Genomic DNA, 7,322 nt, shown 5'->3' with positions numbered 1-7,322 from the left:
GCTAAGAGTCAGAGGGTGCTATCGGAAAGTCATTTTTAAAATTGGTGCCACGTGATGAGCAGTATGCTTCAGACATCTGTGTTGGGTATTCTGCTGTTTGTCATATACATTAACAACTCAGATGAGAATGCAAGTGGCACGATTAGAATGTTTGCAGATGACACCAAAACTGGGGGTGGTGCGGTGGACAATGAAGAAGGCTATCGCAAATTAGAACAGCAGACAAAAGTTAATACAGATTAATGTAAAGTGATGCATTTTGGGAAGTGAAACCAAAATAAGATACACACAGTACACAAGATACACAAGAGCCCTGGAAAGTGTTGTTGAACAGAGAGATCAAAAAGTAGGAGTACATAGTTCCTTGAAGAAGGTGACGCAGTTAGATAGGGTGGTGAAGAATATATATAGTATGCTTGCCTTCATCTGACAGGGCATTGGGTCGTCATGTCATTGATAAGGCCATATTTGGAGCATTGTCTCCAGGTTTGGCTGCTTTGTTATTAGAAAGAATATGATTGAGTTAGAGATGTTCGCAAGGTTGTTACTAGGACTAGAGGGCTTGAGTTATAAGGAGAGTCTGGATAGTGTGGAACTGTTTTTGCCAGAGCACAGGAGGCTAAGTGGCGACACTGTAGAGCTATACAAAAACTTAAGGGCCATATGTTTACTAGTTAGTTATGGGAGCCTAAAACCATAGGCCATGGATTTGAGGTGATTAGGTAAAGATGTAAAGGGGCAAGATTGTTTAACACAGAGGATACTGGGTAGGTGTACATAAAAAGATAATGTTTAAAAGACATTTGGTTTGTACACAGATAGAATAGTTCAGAGGGATATAAGCAAAATACAAGCAGACAATATTGTCTTATGCAGGCACTATGGCTAGCATAGATGTTGGGCTGAGGAGTCTTTTTTCTGTACTGTATAATTCAAGATGCAGAGCAGATCCCTAGGAGATATTACAGGGCACAGACTGCCAAAAGGAATAAATACTCTTATCTCCACTCTCAGCCTTCTAGCTCATAATCAATTGTCTACAATTTTTACAACACTTCAACAACTTTACAACCACTTTTACTGTTTTTGATAAAGGGTTCAGTAGTACTGGGGGGAAAAAAACTTCCAGTGTATGCTCGACGACCATTAAATACTTGTTTTGTTAACATTCCGTAACTTTAAAGAGAATCAGTTGTATGCTTTAAATTACTACTTAATCCCTTGTTTCAATCATCAATTACATCAATCTTTAATTGCAACAAATCCCTCACATTGCCAAACACTGAGAATGCTTTTTTTCTCAATTTAAAATTCCTTAATCTTCAAGTATCTTTGTTTAATTTCATATCATTCCACAAGAATTTTCAAGCGGGAACTTGCTTAATAAGTTCTTGAGTTCAAGTTTTTGTATACATACATTGAATGCAGCATTCCTTTTTATTGTCCTATCAAGACGATAAAAGTATGCAAAATAGAAATGCAATTATGGATATGTTTGCCTATTTCTCCGTTGTTCAAGATGTCTTCAAAGGATATTATGTGGCTTAAGGTTAAAATCGTGTTTGAGTGTCATAGCATGTATTGGACAGGATTGGTCAGCTTGGAACTGCAGACCATTTCTTAGTATAAAGTGAGCATTTGGTCTATCAATTAAGTTTAGAAAGTAAGAAAAGCTTGTTTTTTAATAGATTAAAATAATAATGGCTTGCACATATTTGGTGATATTGCGGATAGTGTTGAGGGTATTGTAGGTTACAATGGGACACTGAATTGATCAGAGCTGAGCTGAGAAGAGGCAGATGCAGTTCAATCTGGAAAAGTGTGAAGTGATATACTTTGCAATGTCAAACTTGAAGGCAGAGTATAAGGTTAATGGCAGGATTCTAAGCAGTGTGAAGTAACAGAGGGATCTTGGGTTCTGCATCCACAGATTCCCTGAAAGTTGCTGCAAGGGTTGGTAGGGTTGTTAGAAAGGCATTTGCTGCACTGGCCCTCGTTAGTTGGGGAACTCAGTTTAAAATCCGTGAGGTAACTTTGCAGATCTATGAAACTCTGATTAGACGTCACTTGCTGAATTAAGTTCTGGTCACTTCATTATTGGAAGGATGTGGAAACTTTAGAGAGGGTGCAAAGGAGATTTCGCAGGATACTGCCTGGATTAGAGAACCTCTTTTATGAGGAAAGACCAAGTGAGCTAGGGCTTTTGTCCTTGGAGCAAAGGAAGATGAAAGGTGACTTGATAGAGCTGTATAAGATGATAAGAGGCATAGAGAGAGTGGACAACAGCACCTATTTCCTAGGACAGCAATGGCTAATACAGGAGTTATAATTTCAACTGATGGCAGCGAAGTATAAGAGGATTGTCAGAGCTGGTGGGTGCATGGAACATGCTGGTGAGGTGGTGACAGAGGCAGATATATTAACGACATTTAAGAGACTCTTGGACAAGCACATGGATGAAAGAAATATGGAGGGCTATATGGGAGGGAAAGGTTAGATTGATTTTGGAGTAGGTTAAAAGGTCAACACATCACCATGGGCCCAAGGGCCTGTACTGTGCTGTACTGTTTCTATGATCCATATTCTATTACATTGATTCCCAGTCCTCAATGAGTGAAAATTTCACCATTCCAGCTACTCAGTCAAACATAGATATCTCTACTCCATGTTGCTCTCCTAAAGTAGTTATTCCATCTTCCTGTTCACTCTTGAAGCCGTTATTGGGTAAGCTTATCCTTCTGGACACTGCTGTGCAAGCTGTTGATTGCATATTTGCCTGCAGTATATTGAAATCCATTTTCTATTTAGTGGAGGGGAAGCTTTTTTGATATTTTGTCAAGAGGATGAGACCGAATAATTTCTGTGATGGTTGTGATACATGATGCCATCTATGAAGCATCCAATTCTGCATGAAGGTATGTTGTTGTTGAACAGTGTGATGTGTTCAGTGCAGTCAAGTCACAGTCAATTATATCGCTCTGAAATCAATTTGAAAATAATTGTATTCCTACCTCTCTGGGTAACTATCCTCATTTTCAAAAGTCTGCTTTCAAAGAAAAGTTATTTTGGCCATGTCCCAGAGGAAGACTTTTGATTGAAATGTGAAAGAACAATTTAAAACAATGGTATGCTGTTTTGTTTTGCAATTCCCATTGTACAGCATTTCCCAATCATCTTACAAGGATCTTAACTTGATTCATAATTAATCCAAGAACTTACATGCTTGCTCTAAAACACAGCATCAGCTTAGTTTTTCTAATCGTCTTGACTAATTAGTTGTTTAAAATGAACCTATAAACCTTGCCAAGACAGTTTTGGCCAGTATTTTGCTATCTTGCCTCTGATTCCCCCCTCCAAGGATTTGAACAGGACAATTAAGGCTATTGCTGCTAAATGTGTGGTGGACTGTAGGTTTCACAAGTGTTCTGAAATAAAGTCCCTACTTGTTCACTTAGATGAAAATTAAAAATAAGAAGGGGAAACAAAGGAAATAAGCACCCTACAGCACTGAAACAAGCTCTTCAGCCCATCTAGTCCATGCTGACCTGGTTTTCTGCCTAGTCCAACCTACCTCTCCCAGACCATATCTCTCCAAGCCCCTCCCATTTACCTACCTATCCAAACTTTTTTTAAATGAAACACCATCCACCACTTTTGCTGGCACATTAGCTCCACCGCTTGAATGAAGAAGTTCCAAGTCAGATTCCTCCTGAATATTTTATCTTTAACCCAAAACCTATGACCTCTAGTTCAAGTTTCACCCAACCTCAGTGGAAAAAAAAGCCTCTATGCACTTACCCTACCTACACCCCTCCAAAAGATCTCTCCTGATTCTCACGTGCCACTGAGAATAAAGTCCTAACCTATTCAACCTTTCTGTGTAATTCCAGATTCACAGTGATCCAGGCTTTTCAGCTCAACTTGCCATTCTGGCCTTGTCCATGCATCTGGCCAAATATCTACAATCACAATCACCCCAGCTCCACCAACTTGCCTAGCAGCTTGTCTCCATGCACCCACCACATTGTAAGTTGCCCCTCACGTCCCCCCCTGAGCTTTCTCACCTCACCATAATCCTACATTTACAGATTAAGGAGATGAAGAGAAACTGCTCTTCCCAGAGAGTAGTAAATCTGTGGAATTCTCTGCCCAGGGAAGCAGTCGAGGCTACCTTATTAAATATACTCACTGTACCTAATAAAATGGCCACAGGAGTGGAACCCGGTGTGGTTGTCTGCTGTTGCTGTAGCCCATCCGGTTCAAGGTTCAACATGTGTTTTCAGAAATGCTTTCCTGCACATAACTGTTGTAATGTGTGGTTATTTAAATTACTGTCGCCTTCCTCTCAGTTTGAACCAGTTGAGTCTTTCTCCTCTGACCTCTCTCATTTCCAAGGTGCCTTTGCCGACAGAACTGCCACTCACTGGATGTTTTTCTTTGTTTTTCGCACCACTCTCTGTGAACTCTGGAGAATCAGGTCCTCCAGACACACAGCCATCCTTGTAATTTTTCTCTGCACTCTTTCAACCTTGTAAGTAGGTGATCCAAATTGCACACATTACTTTAGGTTAATTGGACAATGGTAAGTTGTCCTGTGATTTGACTAGGGTTAAATAGGCGCATTGTTGGTGGGGCATTGGGCCAGAAGGGCCTTCTATCTGGTAAGCTTCCTCCAGCCTCTCATTCCAGCACTATAGCCTGACTCACTCTCTCTGTCCTTCTCCATGCCCTGATGGCTCTACGCACACAGGGATTGGTGCTGTGTCCATTGTTGTTCGTCATCTCTACCAATGTGATAACAGGGTTAACTGATTCAGTAAATTTGTGGATGACACCAAGATTGGTGGTGTAATGGTCAGCAAGGAAGACTATCATGGCTTTCAGTGGGATCTTGACCAGCTGGAAAAGTGAGCTGAAAAATGGCAAATGGAACTTAACGCAGACACGTGCAAGATATTGAATGTCAGTAGGACCAACCAGGGTGGGTCTCACACAGTGAATGGCATCTTTATATAAAAAAATAATATGACCCCAGTGAGTTAATTTGGAGTTTGGAAACCTGTGCCACTGTGAGTTTAATGGGAACACAGGAAATGTTAGCTCAGCTCAGTGAGTTGAGAGAGAGAGAGAGAATGGAAACCCAAGCACTGGTGAATTGAAAGGAGGAAATGGGAAACAGAGTCCTAGTGAGTTGGATGCATAGGAAAATGAGGCCCTGGTGAGTTGGAAAAGAAATGTGGGAAAAGGGGCCCCGATGAGTTGCGAGTTTGAGAACAGCTTCCTATTGAAGGAGAGTGCAAGAATGTGGCCCTGATGAGTTTAAAAAGAGCATGTAATCTGAGAATGTAGTGGGTGGAAAGGGAGTGTGAGAATCTGAGGTCTGTTGAGTGGGAAGGGAGCAGAGCAATCCTTACCTGGTGAACCAGATCCCAACTATCAGGGTGTCCAAATAATCAGATAGCGGATGATGTGATTTTTAAAAATTGTGTATTTAAAACACATTCTCTGCATCCATATGCACAACATATTTTTGTGCCCTTTCTTTCTGTCAACATCTCTATGAAATTTGGGAACCGTCTGCAGGTATTTCCACTCACACCCCTCTTTACATCGGCAGCACAGCAGTGGTAACTGCAAGCAGTTTCAAACTTCTGGGAATGCCCATCCCACACCACCTCTCAAGGTCTCAGAACATATCCTACACAGTCAAGAAAGCTCAGCAATGCCTCTGGTTTCTGAGGAGGCTGAAGATTTTGCACATCAATATTCAGGACCTCCTAAAGATGCACAGTGGAGGGCATCGCACAGAAACTGCATTTCGGTGGACAGGAAGGCTCTTCAAATGTCCTCTTTCTTTAAGGATCGTGGTTTCCCTTCTGCCGTCATCAACATGCCCTCACCCGCATCTCCTCCATTTCCCGCACTTCGACCCTCACCCCATCCTCCTGTCACCACAACAGGGACCGAGTTCCCCTTGTCCTCACCTACCACCCCACCAGCCTCCGGATCCAGTACATTATCCTCCGCAACTTCCGCCACCTTCAACAGGACCCCACCACTAAGGACATCTTACCCTCCCTACCCCTCTCTGCTTTTCGCAGGGATCATTCCCTCCGCAACTCCCTGGTCCACATGTCCCTCCCCACAGATCTCCCACCTGGCACTTAACCCTGCAAGCATAAGTGCTACACCTGTCCCTACACCTCCTCTCTTACCACCATTCAGGGCCCCAAACTGTCCTTCCAGGTGAGTCAACACTTCACTTGTGAGTCTGTTGGGGTCATCTATTGCATCCGATGCTCCCAGTGCGGCCTCCTCTACATCAGCGAGACCTGACGCAGATTGGGGGGACCGCTTCGTCGAGCACCTACGCTCCATCTGCCACAACAGACAGGATCTCCCAGCTGCCACCCACTTCAACTCTGCTTCACATTCCCATTCAGATATGTCCATACATGGCCTCCTCTACTGCCATGATGAAGCCAGGAGCAACACCTCATACACCGTCTGGGTAGTCTCCAGCCCTTGGCATGAACATGGAGTTCTCCAACTTCCAGTAATTCCCTCCCCCTCCCTTCCCCCCTCCTAGTTTCACTCTGCCTCCTCTTCCAGCTGCCTATCCCCTCCCTCATGATTCTGCCTTCTTCTACTACCCATAGTGCTTTCCCTTTACATTCCTTCTTCACCTTTCCTGCCTATCCCCTCCCCCACCCCTTGATCTTTCCCCTTACTGGTTTTTCACCTGGCACCTACCAGCCTTCTCCTTCCCACCCTCCCCCACCTTCTTTATAGGGCTCCTGCCCTCTCCTTCAGTTCTGACGAAGGGTCTCGGCCCGAAACGTTTACTACTCGTTTCCACGGATGCTGCCCGACCTGCTGAGTTCCTGCAGCGTGTTGTGCGTGAGGCTCTACAATGGGTAGCCAAAAGTGCCCAATGCATCACTGGCACCAGCCTAACCACAATCAAAGAGATATAGTATATAAAGAAAGGTGCCGGAAAAAGGCCTTGAGTATCATGAAGGATTCCACCCACGTTGCTCATGGACTGTTTGTCCAGTCCCATTGGGGAAGAGGCTACGTAACGCTCATGCCGGAACCACCAGACTTAGAAACAGTTACTTTCCCCAAGCAGAAAGTAACCTCCACCCACTAGATAGATAGATAGATACTTTATTCATCCCCATGGGGAAATTCAACATTTTTCCAGTGTCCCATACACTAACCCACCTCACCGCCACTACTTCTCAATTCCTGTCAGTCACCTTACGTAGACACACCTGTACCAAGCGTAATTTTATGTACAATCTATGCATATAATCTAT

This window comes from Hemitrygon akajei, chromosome 9 (genome assembly GCF_048418815.1).
Source record: "Hemitrygon akajei chromosome 9, sHemAka1.3, whole genome shotgun sequence".
In the NCBI taxonomy this organism is placed as follows: Eukaryota; Metazoa; Chordata; class Chondrichthyes; order Myliobatiformes; family Dasyatidae; genus Hemitrygon; species Hemitrygon akajei.
The sequence above is the reverse complement of the archived record's forward strand: the minus strand, read 5'-3'. Positions refer to the sequence as shown.